This window comes from Sorex fumeus, unplaced genomic scaffold, assembly GCF_029834395.1.
Source record: "Sorex fumeus unplaced genomic scaffold, SorFum_2.1 ptg000126l, whole genome shotgun sequence".
Lineage (NCBI taxonomy): Eukaryota > Metazoa > Chordata > Mammalia > Eulipotyphla > Soricidae > Sorex > Sorex fumeus.
This window is the reverse complement of record NW_026606183.1, coordinates 114,579-133,039: the sequence shown is the minus strand read 5'-3', so window position 1 is coordinate 133,039 and position 18,461 is coordinate 114,579. Positions and strand designations below refer to the sequence as shown.

Genomic DNA, 18,461 nt, shown 5'->3' with positions numbered 1-18,461 from the left:
CCTGCCAGGAGTCATCCTGAGCACCACCGGGTGTGACCCCCAACACACACACACACACAAAAGAGTTTTTAAATAGTCAAACTGGGCTAGGCAGACAGAGCACACGAACGAGGCCTGGGTTTGGTCCCTGGCACCACACGGTCCCTCAAACTCCAAGGGGACCGAGCTCCAAACATCAGAGGGTGTGGCCCCCCAAGCAAACAAAAACAAAGTCTGATTCAAAGAAAAACCTGTGACAGTCACGTCATCTGTGGTGCAGGCCACAAACCCCACTGGCAAGTGCTGTCCCGTCCCTGCGCCCAGCCTATCCCAGCCCAGAGTGGAGACAAAAGGAGGTTTTGCTTCGTGAAATTCAACACTCCCTTCCACTCAACTAGGAGGAATTAAAGTGACCAGCAAAAATTAGAGTAGCAAGCCCATCACTTTTTTTTTCCTCCAAAGTTTATTTTCACAATGTTGGGAGGAGTAATACACCCAGTGGTACTCAGAGGCCCACCAGGGGCCTCTCCGTCCCTTGGGTCCCATCTCTGCTTCCAGACCACTCTCTTCTAACACACAATTAAGCACGCGCAAAGGGCTAGAGCACTCGTTTTGCATGCAGGAGGCCCCAGCACCCAGAGAGGGGCCCAAGTGGGCATGTCAGCCATCAGGAAAGTGTGTATGTGGCCGGGGGCGGGGGAGTTTGCAGGGTGACAGCACAGCCAAGAAGGCGCTTGCCTTACTCGTGGACAACCCGGCTGAATCCCCCGGCACCACTGATGCCCTGCCAGGAGTGATCCCTGAGCACTGTCCTGTGTGACCCCCAAAACAAAAATTAAATGAAAAATTGTTAGTGTTTTTTTCCTTGGGGAGGGTGGTGCCCCTCCCAGTGGTGTGGGGGGAACTGTGTGGCACACGGCATTACACAGAGGTTGGCCACATCCAAGGCAAGCACTTGAACCAGCGTTCGACCTCTCGGGTCTCAAAAATCATGTTGTTATGTATAAAGGAAAGTAATTCCAAGTGAAGCGAGACAGCTCAATGGGCTGAGTGGCCTGAGCCAAGGCAGGCCTGGGTTCAACACTAGGCACTGCAGAGAGCCCCCCTTGGCTGGGAGTGGCCCCACGCACGGAGCTGGAGTAACCCCCAAGCACTACCAGCTGGAACCCAAGAAAAATTAAACTGTTATCTCTTCAAAATGTTTGGGGCTAACTTAAAAATCCATCATCACCTAGCGTGCTCACATTCTGTTTTGGTTTTTGTTTCTTTTAGGGGTTCACACCAGGCAGTGCTCAGGGATACTCCTGACTCTGCACTCAGGAATCACTCCTGGTGATGAGTCACTCCGTGGGGGTGCCCAATGGGAAACTGGTGATGGAACCTGGGTCAGATGTATGCAGGGCAAACGCCCTCCCTGCTGCACTATCTCTCTGACCAACAAAAATATCATTTTCTAACAATCTTTTACTACTGGGCTGGAGCACTAGTCCAGCAGGTAGGACACATGCCTTGCAAGCAGCTGACCGGAGTTTGACCCCTGGCATCCTCCACAGTCCCCCAAGAAGCGAGGAGAGATCCAAGCGTAGAGCCAGGAGTAAGACCTGAGCATCACCCAGTGTGGCCCAGAAACAGAACAGTGAAACCTATTACTACTCATTTAAATTCTTACGTGCCACTGAAATTGATGGTATTTGAGCTTCAGGTTATAGCTCTGATTACTACACACTAAAAGCTAAAGAACGTTTTTCGTAGAAGCAAATTTACTCATCCCTAATTGTATGTGCTTCACAGTTTAGATCGTAAACACAAATTTAAAGTCCCTTTGAGCTCTGTTTTAGGCACACACCTGGCAGTGCCAAGGGCTTATTCCTGGCAGTGCTCAGGGGACCAGAGGGAGTACCAAGGATCGAACCCGGGTCGTTGATGTGCAAGGCAATTGCCCTCCACACCGTACAGCCTCCCCACCCGCCCCCCCCCCATAATTTTTAACATCGGTTCTAATTATATCCAATTACTAGCTTCTCAGAAACTCTCAGGTTAAATTTACTGATCCTACTTCCCTTCTGAATTAACTTAGTATCTTGGTTTATTTATGAGACACCTGCCTAACAACTTCACTCTTCTTGCTTCTGTTTTTGAGCCACACCCAGCAGTGCTCAGGGGGTGCTCCCGGGCCGGTACCCAAGTCTCCTGCACACAAACCAGGCACTCCAGCCCTCTGACTCCTCTCCCAGGGCCCAGCCAATCTATTTTTGTTTCTTTTTGTGGGTTTGAGGGCCACACCCATTGGTGGTCAGGGCTTACGGCTGGCCTCATGCTTTTATGGATGGCTCCTGGCAGTGTTGGGGGACCATATGGGATGCCGAGGATCAAACCAGGGTCCGTCACATGCAAGGCAAGAGCCCTACCCAGCCTCCAATCGCTCCCTCTGGTCAACTTATTTTTAAAGCTAACAGCTGAGCACCCTGGAAAATAATACGAAAAACAAAAGATCACAGAATCGAGCAGATGGTTCCATGGGGTCTGAGCTCTGAATACCAGCCGCATAAGCTCACACCCAGGCCTTATGTCCTATCCTGTCTGGTTTTAAAGACACCTAAAATTTCATTATGCCGGAGAATAAGGCTCAGAAAAGCCCTGTTTTCAGGAACTTAGATAACAATATGGGGATTGTTCAATTCACAGGCCAAACCTTCATCCCTAGAAAATAAATAATGCCTGCAAGGGAAGAAGCATTCTAAAAGGGCAGAAGAGTGTGGACTCACAGAATAACAAGGGGGGGGGGGGGGAAAGAGGGAAAGGGGAGAGAGGGAAAGGGGGGAGGGATAGAGGAGAGGGGTGAGAGGAAAGAGAGAAAGAGGGAGAGAAGAGAGGAGAGGAGAGGAGAGAGGAGTGGGGAAGAGAAGGCGGCTCCACCTGGCAATGCTCTGCTGTGGCCAGAGCAAAGCCAAGAGTGACCTGGAGAGAGCCAGGAGCAGCCCCACTCACCCGGCCCGAGAGGGTAAAGGAGCCAGAGAGCTGTGTGCAGGCCACCCTCAGGCACGCCCCTACCCCCCCCTTCCTCAGAGCAGAGTCTGCTCCACTCCCCCGCCCCTCCCCCAAGCTGGCCTCACCCTCTGGGCTATCGGGGCTCAGTGGCTCTGTGCGTAGAAGGGGGTCACAGGTGGGGACCCCAAGCGCTGGCCTACTTGTCAGGCAGGCATGGTGGCCACTGAACCATCTCCCACTGGGGGGGTGGCTGGAGGTGTCATTCACCCCAGTGGTGCTTAGGGAGAGAACCTGGACCTCCTGCATGCAAAGCACCACCAAGCTCTTCGAGCTGTGCCCCCCCCCAAAAAAAGTCAGCTATTTTTTTTTACTTTTTTTTTTTTTTTTTTACAGTTGTAGATTTACAATTTTTTTTGTGCTTGGGTTTCAATTATACAATGATCAGATACCCATCCCTCCACCAGTGCCCGTTTTTCACCACCATGGATAATATCCCTCCCACCCCCCATCCCCCCACCCCCCCTGCCTCTGTGGCAGGACAATCCCCTGTGTTCTCTCTCTCCGTTTGGGTGTTGTGGTCTGCAAAAGAGGCATTGAGTGGCAAACATGTTCAGTCCATAGTCTACTTTCGACATGCATCTCCCCTCCTGGGAGGATCCTCCAAACATCCTTTATTTGGTGCTCCCTTCTCTATCTGAACTGCCCTTTCCTCTAGGATACCCGGCTGGCCTCTAAGTTATGGAGTAATCCTCCTGGTGCTGATCTCAGCTATTCTTGGGTATTAATCTCATACTTTGTTACTTTATATCCCCCAGATGAATGCAATCCTTCTATGTCTATCCCTCTCTTTCTGACTCATTTCGCTTAGCATGATACTTTCCATATTGTACCACTTGTATGTAAATTTCATGACTTCATCTTTTCTAAGAGCTACATAGTACTCCATTGTGTAGATGTACCAAAGTTTCTTTAACCAGTCATCAGTTCTTGGGCATTCAGGTTTCTTCCAGTTTCTGGCTATTGTAAAGAGTGCTGCAATGAACAAACAAGTGCAGATGTCACTTCGACTATACATTTTTGCTTCTCTGGGATATATTCCCAGGAGTGGTATTGCTGGGTCAAATGGGAAAGTCAGCTATTTTTTATACAGAAGTTATAACAGCAATGAGAAGTCAATCCTCCATGGGCTCCTGACAACCCCCGCCTCAACCAAACTTTCTAACTTACCTTACCCACCAGCCCTAAGAGGGGGGAAAAATCAGAGACAAGACTAAAAACAAATGAAAAGGAGAGAACCAGGGCGACAGGGGAGCAGGGAGGGTGGTGGCCCTGCATGCATCCGACCCGGGTTTGATCCCCCGCAATCCCATAAGGTTCCCTCCCTGCAAGGAGTGAGCCCTGAGCACTGCCAGGTGTGTGGCCCAAAAACAAACAACAACAACAAAAAACAGAGGAAAAGGAGAGAACTAAAACACGAAACTATGAGCTAGGCAATAGCTAGAAGAAGGCAATGGGGAAGGATGGAGAGGAAACGGCGCAGGATGAAGACTATGAAGACCACGCACCACTCCACACCAGGGACAGAGACAGCAGGGGACAGACCCCGGCTGGACCCCCACCAACACAGGCAGTTCCCGGAGCACCACCAGCTATGGCCCCCAAAACAAAAAATGCATATAAATGAAAAAATAAAACCGTAATTCTCAGCAGCCTTCAGCAGACCATACCAGGAGTAAGGAGGTCAAAGTCCAAAAATCTAGGGGGCTGGAGCAATAGCACAGCGGGTAGGGCGATAGCACAGCAGGTAGGACATCTGCCTTGCATGCGCCAACCTGGGTTCGATTCCCAGCATCCCATCCCATATGGTACCCTGAGCACCACCAGGGGTAATTCCTGAGTGCAGAACCAGGAGTAACCCCTGTGCATCACCAGGTGTGACCCAAAAGGCAAAAAAAGAAAAAAAAATCCAAAAATCTAAAACACGACTCCCAGAGCTAGTCCAGCCAGAAGAGTGTCTGCTTTGCATGCATGTCAGAGACCCAGGTTCAATCCCCAGGAGCCCATATGGTTCCCTGAGCTCACCCAAAGTGATCCCTGAACGCAGAGCCAGGAGTAAGCCCTGCAGACCACCGGATACAGCACAAACAAGGTAAAGGTAAAGGTAAAGGCCCTCCCGTTGATCGTCGATTTGCTCGAGCGGGCCCAGTAACGTCTCCATTGGAGACTTTGTTGTTACTGTGTCTGGCATATCGAATACTCTCGGTAGCTTGCCAGGCTCTCCGAGAGGGGCAGAGGAATCGAACTCGGGTCGGCCATGTTGGCCGCTTGTAAGGCGAACGCCCTACCGCTGTGCTATCACTCCAGCCCAAACAAAAAAATTTCAATTCCTAAGGCTGGAGTGATGGTGTGGGCCTTACACACAGTCAACCGGGGTTTGATCCCTAGCACCACACATGGTCCCCTGATTCCTGCCAAGAAAGAATGAAGAGTAATCCCTGAGTACCACCAGGTGTGATTGCATCCTCAAAAAAAAAAAATTAAATTAAATACAATTCCTATTTTTTAACCCCCTCAGGTGGGTGGCCTGAGCTTCACGTTAGCTAATGAAGACGAGTAAGAGTCTCCCTATTGCATTTTCAGATCGGCAGTAAGAAGGCATCTCAACTCTACAATTGCAGGGAACTTGCACTCTTTCACTTGGCAACAGCAACTGAGCACAGCCCAAGCAAGGCTGAGCTCTGGGGAGCACGTGCTCTGTGGCTGGGAGCCTTCAGATCTACCCACCACTGTCCTGTGCGGCCAGGAGCGCCAATATGGAGGGGTGACTCAACCCCGTCACAGAAGGACAGGAAACTGAGTTCAAGAGAAAAAACAGCATTAATGATTGTTTCTGTTTACAGGGCACTCCTGGTAGTGCTTGGGGACCCTATGGGTGCCAGGGATAGACCTCGGGTCACCCACATGCAAGGCACACACCCTCTCCAATGTCCTGTCTCTCCGGCCCCTACATCAATGATTCTTAAAGATGCTATCAATAAACCCTTGACAAGTATCCTTGACAGTGATGCTCAGGGATCACTCCTGGCAGGAATCAGGGGACCATATGGGGTGCCGGGAATCAAGCCCGGGTTGGCGCCCGACCCACTGCACTCTCTCAGACCCAACCTAGGGAGCCAGGTCAAGTCTGGGCATAGACTGTGCCTGCGGGAGGCCCAGGTTCCATCTCTAGCGCAATGTGCCTGCCAATACTGCTGGGTGATGCCAGAGCAGAGGATACCGCCAGCTGTGGTCCCAACCCCCTCCTCCTCCTCAAACAAGATAAAACACAAAATCAACCATTTCTCTTAGGTAACTCGAGATTACTCTGTTCAGAAGAAATCCACTATCAAAACAAAAGTTTTTGGGCTGGAATGATAGCACGGCGGGTAGGGTGTTTGCCTTGCATGCAGCCGAACCAGGTTCAATTACCAGCATCCCATGGTCCTGAGCACCGCCAGGAGTAACTCCTGAGTGCAGAGCCAGGAGTAACCCCTGAGCATCGCCGGGTGTGACCCAAAAAGCAAAAAATAAAAAATAAATTTTAAAAAAAAAGTTTTTTCAGACCAGAGCGCTAAACAGTCCAGTAGGTGGGCACTTGCCTTGCATGTGGCCAACCCGAGTTCCATCCCAGGCACCCCAAGTGTTCCCCACCCACCCACCCACCCTGAGCACTGCCAGGAGCGATCCCTGAGTGAAGAGCCAGGAGTCAGCCCTAAGCATGGCTGGGTCCGAATAGCTAGTTCAGAGGTAAAGAGCACACAAGAAGGCCAATCCACGTTTCAGTTTTGTATTTTATTTATTTTGTTTTAAATACACCCAAATAAACCAATTTTTCCCCCCTTGGCCAGGGTACTTGCCTTGTACGCAGCCTCCCCCAGTTCAATCCCTGGCACAGGATTGATCCTGAGCACAGAGCCAGGAATAAGCCCTGAGCAACATGGGGCAAGCCCCGTCACCCACACTGCTCCTCACTCCAAAAAAAACACCTAAATCAGGGGCCCAAGTGATAGTACAGCAGGTAGGGTGTTTGCCTTGCACAAGGCTGACCTGGGTTCAATCCCCGGTATCCCATATGGTCCCCCAAGCACTGCCAGGAGTAACGCCTGAGCATCGCTGGGTGTGACCCAAAAAGGGAAAAAAAAAAAAAAAACCTAAATCAGATCAGGGCAGGGAACAGCACAGGCCCTGGTGTGCCTGCCTCACGAGTGCCCGCCACGAGTTCAAATCCCTGGCTGCCTTCAGTGTGGACAGCTGAGGCCACACTGCAATGTGGGCCTGGTGGCTTTGCGTTCTTGGATCCTGGCACCCCAAGTGAGTTCCAGCCAGGCCATATGTAGGAAAGTGCAGTGGGAGCACCACAAAAGGAGTGAAGCCCCCAAGAATGTGCAAGTGCCTGGGCCAGGAAGCAAAGGATGTGCAGCCCTGGGGGGGGAGGGGGGACAGCGAGTCCCGCCTTGAGAGGACAGGTCCCCTGTCCAGCCTGGCCCCTCTGGGTGCCGCGCCCAGGCCCCAGCACCTCAAGGACTCTCAATTCCAGGTGACAACGGGACCTGAGGGCAGTCTGGCTGGGAGGAAATTAATTAGTAAGCGACTAAGAGGTGTTGGGGCCAGGAGGGGATGAGGTTAGATTTCCAGGCCCACACAGAATGCTGAGACGCTGTAACACCTGCTCTACAGGCTCCCAAGGTTTTTCGTTTTTCTTTTTTTGCTTTTTGGGTCAAACATGGCAATGCAGAGGGGTTACTCCTGGCTCTGCACTCAGAAGTTACTCCTGGCAGTGCTCAGGGGACCATACGGGATGCTGGGAATCGAACCCAGGTCAGTCGTGTGCAAGGCAAATGCCCTACCCTGTGCTATCGGTCCAGCCCCTTGTTTTTCTTTTTAATCTTCCAGATACAATGGTTTCCCCAACCGAATGATAACTGTGAAGCATGCAGCCAGCCCCTGAGCACCACTCAGTGTGGCCCCCAAACAAATTAAATTCCTAACTCCATCCTGGACTAAACTCCTGACTCCTTTAAAGCGACAGGGGCCCTGCAGGACATGGTAGAGGGCGGAGGGCGCGTGTCTTGCTTGCACCCAGCAGACCCAAGTTCAATCCCAGGCACCCCGTGTGGTCCCCAGAGCCCACTAAGAGAGATCGCTTATGCACAGCCGGTGTGGCCAAACACAAATGAAAATCAGAAATAAATAAAACTACAAACAGAGGGTAGGGCATTTGCCTTGCACGCGGCCAACATAGCCGACCCGAATTCGATTACTCCGCCCCTCTCGGAGAGCCCGGCAAGCTACCGAGAGTATTCGATATGCCAGACACAGTAACAACAAAGTCTCCAATAGAGACGTTACTGGGCCTGCTCGAGCAAAGAGCAAATCGATGATCAACGGGAGGGCCTTTACCTTTACAAACTTGCTAAACTTTATTCTGTCATGGTAACAAAAAAGAACTCCATTTCCAAGCACTCTACATTGAACAGTTCTAATCACTTATGGGCTTTCAGGTCTAATTTTTTTTTCTTTTTGGGTCAAACCCAGCAATGCTCAGACGTTACTCCTGGCTCTGCACTCAAGAATCACTTCTGGAGGTACTTGGGGAACCATATGGGACGCTGGGGATGGAACCCAGGTTGGCCCATGCAAGGCAAAGGCCCTACCCGCTGTACTATCCCTCAGGTCTAGTTTTTTTTTCCCTTTTTGGGTCACACCCAGCACTGCACAGGGGGTTATTCCTGGCTCATGCAATCAGGAATCACTCCTGGTGGTGCTCGGGGCACCATATGGGATGCTGGGAATCAAACCCGGGTAGGCCACGTGCAAGGCAAACGCCCTACCCGCTGTGCTATCGCTCCAGCCCTCCTCAGGTCTAGTTTTTAAAGTAATAAAAAACACTTAGAAAAAACTTCCCTCACTCATAGGTGACTCTGACAGCAAGCAGTGGGGTTCTCCCCATCACTCAGCCCCACCTCAGCCCCCCAGAATCAGATTCTGGGCTGGGGCCCTGGGGTGGGCCTAACCCACTGGTCCAGGGATGCTGGTGCCAGCAGGGCAGAGAGCTTTGGACAATACAGAGTCCTGCTGCCAACTTTCAAGTCTTGGAGTCAGTGTTTCCTCACTGGGGTAGAACTGCACTGCACTGTCCTCCCGTTGTTCATCAATTTGCTCGAGCAGGCCCAGTAATATCTCCATTGTGAGACTTGTTGTTACTGTGTTTGGCATATCGAATTCGTCACAGCCTTTGCTGTGCAGGTGAGATACTCTCTATATGGGCTCTTTGAGAGGAGTGGAGGAATCGAACCCGGGTTGGTGACCCGGCCGCAAGCAAGGAAAACGCCTTACCCTGTGCTATCAGAAGTAAATCACACAGCCGCGATAGGCTGGCCCCCACCAATAAGCAGGGATTACCCAGTTACTGAGGTTAAGAGAGCAGCACAAGGTGGGGTCTGCATAACTAGTTCAGTGGTAAAGAGCACCAATCCAGGCTTTGGGTTTTTTTTTCCTTGAACCACACCCAAAAATGCTCTCCTGGCTCCTGGAGGTGCTCAGGGGACCACATGGGGTGCTGGAAATTGAACCCAGGACAGCTGTGTACAAGGCAAACACCCTACCTGCTGTACTATCTCTCCAACCCTGCCAATCCAGATCTGATCCCCAGCACGTGATCAACCAGGTGCCCCAGGAATGATCAAAGAGCACGGAGCCAGGAGTAAGCCCTGGGCACGGCAGGGCGTGGCCCAAAACCCAAACAAACAAAAAAGTATTGCCAGGGTAGGGAAGGGGAGGGCCCTTGCAGTCAAGTACAGGCCTTCCATGCAGAGGAGGGTGCCAGCCCCAGCAAGCGTGTGCACACACACCCACACACACCCACACACCCACACACACACACACACAATGTCGGAAACGGAATCTCCAAAAGCTAGCTGCAGTCACCACCTCAAAAGGCAGAGAAGGGGAGAAAGATAAGGGCAGGGAGAGATTTAATCCCTACTCTGAACACCAAGGGCAGAGAACAAAATGCACAAGGACACAGGACAAAAACCCAAGCTCCTGGAGGAAAAGACACCCTCCCCGGAGGGGGAAACCGGGAACAAAATGTGGCTGGCAACACCAGGCTCTGCACCGGAGCCGCCTGAAATCGTGCCAGAGCACAGCGGGTGCGCCCGGGCACCGGCGGCAGCAGCAGGGACGGCGGACGGCCGCGCAGACAAGAGCACAAAGCGTGCGGCAGAGAAACAACCCGACAACCCACAGAGCCTCCGAATCACGGGCCGCTCGCTCAAAAAAAAAAAAAAAAAAAGACACAAGGACACCTTCTCTCTTGCAAAACTAACTTCCCTTTTGTTTCCTGCACACCTAGAGGCGGCAGCTAGGCCCCGGGGCTGTTGTCAAGACTTTATCAGAATTCTGCAGGGGACACGGCGGTTCGCAGGAGGGAGCCCTGGCCAGCAAGCCCGACCTCGGCGCACTCAGGGGCCGGGGAGGTGTAGCACAGCCGGGAGGGGGGCTTCGCCTTGCACCCGGTTCGACCCCCGGCACTCCATATGGAGCACGGCCAGGAGAGATCCCTGGGCGCCCAGCCAGGAGTAGCCCAGGTGTGGGTCAAAAACAAACGTGGGGGAGGGGGGGCGGGGGAGTGTAGCGCTCTCCTCGTTAAAGGGCACAACTTGCCGGAGCGAAAGTGGAGGGGTGGGAGAGGAGGGAGGGAGGGAGGGAGGCCCGCTTTTCCGTCCGCGGCCCCCGCTCGGGCCCAGGCTTTCCTTCCGGGCATTGTATTTATTTCCATCCCCCCCCTCCTTCCCCCAACCCCCCCCCACGCCGGCCAGCGCGCAGCCCCGCGGGGCCGGCGCACCGGCCCGGGACAAAGCCCACCCCGGGCTCCACCTGGGAGCGCGCAGGGGGGGCGGGGCAACGCAGTTGCCAGGCAGCAGGGCCCGCCCCCGCCGAGCCGCCGACCAATGGGGCGCGCCCGCCGCCCGGGCGCTCGAGCCCCGGAGCCTGCCGGCCGGGCGCGACCCCTCGGCTCGGGCCGGCGCGGCGCGCGCACCCGCCGCGCCCGCGCCGGCCAATCAGCGGCCGCGGCCGGCGCCGCTCGCTCGCGCGCGACCGGGCCTCACGCGTGAGCCGCCCCCCCCATCACCACCACACACACACACCGCCCGCCCCTCCCCCCGCGCACCCCGGCGCGCGAGCGCGCGCGCGTGCGAAACTGTCGTCCCCCGCGACCGGCCGCGCCGGCTCCCGCCCCACCCCCCCGCGCCCGCGGGCCGGCCGGCGGGTGGGGGGCGGGGGGCGACGGGGGCAGCCCCCGCTCGGCGGCGGCCACCCGGCCCGGCCCGGCCCGGCCCGGCGAGCCAGCGGGCCGGCCCGCGGGTGGCAGCCGGGCGGGGGCGGGGGACTCACCCGAGTGCGGCCGCCTCCAGGCAGCGCCGGGGCCGGGGGCGTCGACGGGAAGCGAGCGTGTGGGCCGCGCGCGGGCTGCGGCCGCCACGGAGCGGCGTCGGGGCGGCGGGCGAGCCGGGCGAGCGGGGCCGGAGGGGAGGGCGAGGGGCCCGTGCGTCTCGGCCGAGCGCCTGTCACCGCCGCATGGCCGCCCGGCAGGGCCTTCGCCAACGCCTCAACCCGATCCCGGGGACCGCGGAAGACGCCGGGGGAGCCGCGGCGGGCGGGCGGCCGCGGCCGGAGAGCGCGTGCGGGGAAGCGGGGGGGCAGCCGGTGGCCCCTTTTCTCTGCACTCCGAGCTTCACTCTCACCCTCCTCCTCCTCCTCTTTTTTTTTTTTTTTTTTGTTCCTCGAAGGCGCGCTGCGCCTGCGCACCCGCAGCGCCGCCCAGCGGGAGTTGTAGTTTCCGGTCCGCGGCCGCCAAGGCGCGGGCGGGGGCGGCGGACTACAACTCCCAGGATGCCGCGCGCCGCCGAGCCGGGGAGCCCGAGGACGCGGCGAGCGCGGCGCCCGGCCCTCTCCAGCAAGGACTGTCAATGGAGGCGCGGGTGGTGGGAGCAAGAACATGGCTGCACCTGGGGCCTGCGCGGCCGTCCGGGTGGGGGAGGGGAGCCGGGGCGCCCGAGCGGCCAGCTAGGCCGGGGGCGGCCCGGGCCGGCGCCTGGCCGCGCGCCGGCCGGCCTCCGCCGCCCTCCGGGGCTCGCCCTTCCCTCCTGCACCCCGAAATTCCTTGCAAACTGCGAGGCCGCAACCCCGGCGGAGACCGGGGAGCCCCAGGCCAACCTCGCCGCCCTCGGTGCCCTGCCAAGGGACTTTCCCCGCCCGGCACCACCCTCCGGGACACAAAGAACTCCTGTTAGTTTGCAGAGCTCGCCTCCGGAGCGGCTCGGAGCGACTGTTGCAACCCCAACTTGGGACGGGGCGCCGATCGAGGACGCTTCTGGGTTTTTTGTGTGTGTGTTTTTGTTGTTGTTTTTATGAACCATCCCTCTCCGATCCAGGCTTTCCGTCCAGCTCGGTCGCCCGCTCCACATTTGGAAGTTGAGGAGGAAAAAGCCAGGGGATCGGAAAACCGAACTTGGAGCGACAGTTAGTCCAGCAACCGTTAAACACTTTTATTCAAACCCCTCCCCCCACGGTGCGGGGTGTGTGTGTGTGTGTGTGTGTGTGTGTGTGTGTGTGTGTGTGTGTGTGTGTGTGTTTTCCAACTTTCATGAGCCCGTGAATTGGCAGAAAACGTTGAGACCAACCCTGTTCACCAAAATTAAACGCGAAAGTTTTTTTTCAGTGCATGAACTCAGATTTTCAGTGTTGCTTTGCAGCGCTAGCTCGAGCGATTCTAGCCCAGATTTTTCTTTCTCCGCCGGCGGCCGCCGCCTCCCTGTCCTGGGTAGGTGACGACCACGGCGCTTTTTCCAGCCTCCAAGCCTTTGTCGCTCCCCAGAAAACTTTCCGAGCCGCCCGTCCTTTTGATGTGGGTCCAAGACCTTCCCTTTGAATTGGGATTCTCGATTGGCGGCTCCCCGGCTCCTTTCTTGCACCGGCCGCACCCAGACAGCCTCAGAGAGAATTTCCCCGCGTTGATTTCTTTGAAATCGATTGCAGATCAGTTTCTCGGGCCCTGCAACCTGATCACAGAAGACCGATCCTCTCCTCCGCGTTCTCCCCTTCGCCCCTCGCCTAATTCAATTGCGACTCCTTAGTGGAGCCTCTCCAAAGTGTTAATTAAGTTTTCCCGAGACCAGCTTGCTTTCCGCGCTCGTATTTCATTAACATTTTGGAATATCTAATTAAATGCCATTATTCCCAATACCACGGAGCCCTGATTCCGGAGAAGCGCTCTCCCACGGCCCCGGCGCCCTGCAAATTCCAGCTGCTGTGGGTGCAAGGACCCGGGGAGGTGGGGAGGTTCGGAACCGTGGAGGGCGTGATGGAGCCTGGGCGGCCCACCAGGAGCGTGCTGGCTGGTTCGTAAGGCAAAGTGGAGCTGCTCCTTTTGGAACCGTGACCCTTGTCATCATCAAAAACTTGCTTAGCACATAGTTCCTTTGGGCTATAAATCTGTTTAACAGCCTGGGATTTGTCATTGCTGCTGTTTTCGTTGTTGCAATGCCTTTGAAGCAACAACTGCAATTTTTTGGGAAACAGTTCCTAAAAACTAAATTGCCTGGAGCCAGGAAGCTGGCGCTTTAGGGATAAGGAAGTGTGGTCCTTTGAACACTTACCTCGCTGGCCTGCCTCTAGGTCTCTGCTTGATTGCTTGCTTGCTCTTTCTCCCGGTCTCTTTTTTTCATTGTTCTTTTTGGGTTCTTTTGTTTTGGGGCCACACCCAGTGGTACTCAGGGTTTACTCCTAACTCTGTGCTCTGGGATTACTCCTGGCGGGGATTATTCCTGGTGGTTCTGGCGTTCTTCTGGCGTTGCGGGGCTTGAACCTGGTTTGGCCAGCTCAAGGCTAAATGCCCTCCCAGCTCTGGCCCCTTAAGTTCTCTCTTGAACAGTAGTCCTTTCCTCTGCCCCTCCCCCATCTTTCTAAGCAAGTGTTGGTCAATAAAAGCTATCTTACAGGGCCAAAGAGAGTACAATGGGTAGGACAGTGATCTTGCATAGGCCACATCCTGTATGGTCCACAAGCCCACCAGGAATAATTCTTGGTGCAGAACCAGAAGTAATTCCTGAGCACCACCAAGTGTGACCCAAAACCAAAAAGAAAAAAACTCTCTGACTTCACAAAAATAAACTGTGTTTTGAATCCCTTGTGTAAAGGCCAAGCTTTTTGGTTCTGCTGTGTGTGTGGTCCTCAAATGCACACCCCACATTCCTAAATGTTTCTATTCCGAGGTGTCACCGCCAGCCCACAGAGACCCAACAGTCCACTTGGTGCACTGTTGAAAACCATCCCCCCAGCAGGCTGACAGTGATGGACTAATAAAGGAATAGGGGCCACCAGGCTGGTTGTTAATCAGTGGCTGTTTATTCAAATCTCACAGCATTACTTGTAGAGAAATCATGAAGGGTTGGGGTAGCAATTACATGTAGGTGTGGTCGAACATTATCAGAAGCAATGAACAGATGTAAAGCCTTCCTTCAGGGGAAGTTCTCAGAGATACTCAAGGACAAAATCCTATCTAAGTGCTCAGCACTCTCTATTCCTGCTAGGAGATCCGCCCAAGGGCAGAATTCTATCTTAGGATGTACTGCTTTCTCCTATCCATTTACACAATCATCGTAAATTTACTTCTTAATAATATCTCAAGTCATTTTGTATGAACTCAGTAGGAGATATATTAAGCTTAAAGGATGGCTCTTCCTGGGGATCTCTCCTTATATAACCCAGACTACAGTCTTCAGGCCAGGTTAGTCTTTCCTAACCCCAGCAGGGTCTTTATTCAGTCATTTGTTTTGGGGTCATGTCAGAGTTTGTTCGATGACCGTGCTCTTAACTTACTATTTTTTTTTATGTAGGAGTACTGCTATTTATTCAGCCACTGATTAGCTGATTGAATTGTGCATGAACTCCACTTCACTTACTATATTTCTTATGGTGCCTGTCTCTTATTCCCTTTTTTTTTTTTAACTCTGGAACATTTTTTTTTGGAGGGGACTCAAACCCAATGTTGCTCAAGTGTTACTCATGGCTCTGTGTGTTTGGGGGACCATAGGGGATGCCAGGGATTGAACTCGGGTTGGCTGCATGCAAGGCAAACGCCCTATCCACTATACTACCACTCCGGCCCTCGCCTGTTCCTTTTTGGTGCCCTGGATCATCCTTGTCCCTCTCTGGGACCCTTCTTTTCGGGTATTAGGAACCAAGGGCAACTGAGACTTACGTAAATATGATGGATGCCAAAGAGTAAATATTAGTTGGTGTCAATTAACTCCTAAGTTACATGAGCATAGCATTAACTGTCTTCCTGTGTCTATACAAAAAAAAGGACATAGCTCTAAAGTAAACTATGCCTATGCATTGGACAAAAAGGAAAGAGAAAAGTATTAATTCACTTACACATCAAAATCCAGAGCCCTCAGAAGATTTTGACCTACAGGTCTGATATGGGGATAAGTGATTCATAGGGAAGACTTATAAAAAGGAGATGTTAGGGGCTGGAGCAATAGCACAGCGGGTAGGGCGTTTGCCTTGCACACGGCCAACCCGGGTTCGATTCCCAGCATCCCATAATCCCATATGGTCCCCTGAGCAGCACCAGGAGTAATTCTTGAGTGCAGAGCCAGGAGTAATCCCTGTGCATCGCCGGGTGTGACCCAGAAAGCAAAAAAAAAAAAAAAAAAAGGAGCCATTAAAGATAAACACAGAGGATTGGGAGTCCCTGATGGAATTGGGCGTGCCTGGGGAGCACTGTGGGGAAGTAATAAACCCTAAATTCTCTGCAAGGAGGGGGTGAAGGAGAGAGGGGGTGAGGACAAACCAACGATTTTGGTTTTTTGGGGGGGTATTCTTTCTTTTGGGGTCACACAGCAATGCACAGACAGGGGTTACTCCTGGCTCTGCACTCAGGAATTACTCCTGGCGGTGCTCAGGGGACCATATGGGTTGCTGGGAATCAAACCCAGGTCAGCTGTGTACAAGGCAAACATGCCCTACCTGCTGTGCCATTGCTCCAACCCCACCAGTGTTATTTCTTAAAATGCTTTGAACTGTTATCCAATTGGAGCTGGAGCGATAACACAACGGATAGGGCATTTGCCTTGCACATGGCCAACTCGGGTTTGACTCCCAGCATCCCATATGGTTCCCTGAGCACCGCCAGGAGTGATTCCTAAGTGCAAAGCCAGAAGTAACCCCTGAGCATCGCCGGGTATGACCCAAAAAGAAAAAAAAAATTTAAAAATGAACTGTTATCCAATACCTAAATGTCATACTTTTTTGGGGGTCTCCCTCAGGTCTTTCTGATTGGCACAGTTGATGTTCTTCACCAATGTGCCCCTCGTTTCACAGGTTCAGACAGGTTAGTAATGGTGACCTTAATTCTTTATGTTTTGTTTTCTTAGGTCACACTCTGTAGTGCTCAGGGCCTACTTCTGGCTCTAGAACCACTCTTGGCTGGGCTCAGGAACCATCTACAGTGCCAGAGATCGAACCCAGGTTGGCTCCTCACTTGGCAAGCACCCCACCCACTGGACTATCTCTCCAGTCCTTAGAGATTAGTTCTGCAGCCTCTGGGATACCATGACCCAGCACAGTCAGTGGCTTTTTCCAACATAAGACCAGGTTTATGCTTTGGGGGCGGTTGAATCCAGATTAGAAAGCAAAGCATTGATCTGGTTTTAGGTACAATATAATAAGGAACTTTCCGTAGTTTGTTTTTTGTTTGTTTTTTGCTTTTTGGGTCACACCTGGCCATGCACAGGGGTTACTCCTGGCTCTGCATTCAGGAGTTACTCCTGGTGGTGCTCAGGGGACCATATGGGATGCTGGGAATCGAACCCAGGTCGGCCGCGTGTAAGGCAAATGCCCTACCCGCTGTGCTATCTCTCCAGCCCCTCTTTCCGTAGTTTTAATCGCACTCAAGGGGCTTGCCTTTTACATGACAACCCTGGTTGGAATCCCTGACATCACAGATGACTCCCCAGCACCGCCAGGAGCAACGCCTGAGCACTGAGCCATGAGTAAGCCTGAGCACTGCTGAGAATGGCTCAAAACCCCAAAAAATAAATAAATGAAATGAATAGTATTTAACAAGGTGCATGTAGGAGACAAAATCACAAGGACAGATTCCGAGCTCTTGGCAGCGAGTCTAGAAGCTAACAGCCAGCCGAACTTGGCATGTCCTGTATTTCAAATAGTTCTCTCTTTCAATGATTAACCTGGCGGCTGCTGTCGGCAGAGAGCTGTGCCTAGAATCTGACACCGTGAAGATGCAACCAGGACCCGGGGCCTCAGCCCCGAGGGTGGAGCTGGTGTGAGTCATTTCAGCAGCTCAGATGCACACGAGCTCAGAGCTTCCAGACAGCCCTGCTGAGCACTGTGCCACAGCAAGTAGCCAGGGACATTCTCAGCCCTCTTCGCGGGCCCGGGAGAACAACCACCCTCTCCTTGAAATATTAATACCTGACATCCACAGAGCCTTCCAAAGCGAGAGTCACCAGTTATTTCACCCACAGTGTGGCCGTGGTCGGAAACAATGATCCAGAGCAGTCCAGAACCTGCAGTCCCCCGGGGAGAGCACCTGCACGCTTCCTCGGGATGAGAGAGAGAGAAGTCTCGCCTTAGAACACAACGGCAAGGGTGCCGGCCTCGGACACGGCCAGCCGGGCTCGGATCCCCGGCACCCCATATGACCCCCTGAATCTGCCAGCAGAGATCCTGAGTGGCCTGAGTGATAGCACAGTGGGAAGGGCATTTGCCTTGCCCGCGGTGGACCCAGCTTGGATCCCTGGCATCCCATATGGTCCCCTGAGTCTGCCAGGAATGATCTCTGAGTGCAGAGCCAGGAGCGAGCCCTGAGCACAGCTGGCTATGGCCAGAATATGATTAAATTTAAAAATAAAGTTAAAATGTCTGTTATAGGGGCTGGAGTGATAGCACAGCAGGAAGGGCATTTGCCTTGCAAATGGCCAACCCGGGTTCGATTCCCAGCATCCCATATGATCCCTGAGCACCACCAGGAGTAATTCCTGAGTGCAGAGCCTGGAGAAACCCATGTGCATCGCCACGTGTGACCCAAAAGGCAAAAATAAATAAATGTTAAAGGTTGTACAAAGGCAAGTACAAACTGAGTCCACTGCATGAAACTGAGCGTTGTCCCCTCCACTCACCTATCCCCCGCCCCCCACAGCTCAGCAACCCCCACCCACACGACATCATCTGCCACTCCACAACAACCTCATTAAGTCGCCAAACCACAAACCAATCATTCTGGGTTCACAGCCCCTGGAGTGCATGGCCACATGATGCCTCCAAAGTTCACACTACTGACAGTCCAATAGGAGCACAGCAAATTTGATGGGAAAGTTTTGTAAAAGCCCACCAAGCTCAATGAGTGAAAACGGTAACACAAA

The 18,461-nt window shown here is 53.5% G+C and overlaps 1 protein-coding gene across 7 annotated transcripts in view; it reads right to left on the bottom strand.

Moving 5' to 3' along the window:
- GTF2I (general transcription factor IIi) overlaps positions 1-11,781 on the bottom strand; it is a 74,139-nt gene extending 62,358 nt beyond the window's left edge. For all 7 annotated transcript variants that reach the window (XM_056137702.1, XM_056137704.1, XM_056137707.1 and 4 more), the window contains exon 1: positions 11,404-11,781. The gene's annotated coding sequence lies outside the window, so the exon portion shown is untranslated. The remainder of the gene's footprint in view (positions 1-11,403) is intronic.
- Positions 11,782-18,461: the final 6,680 nt, after the last annotated feature.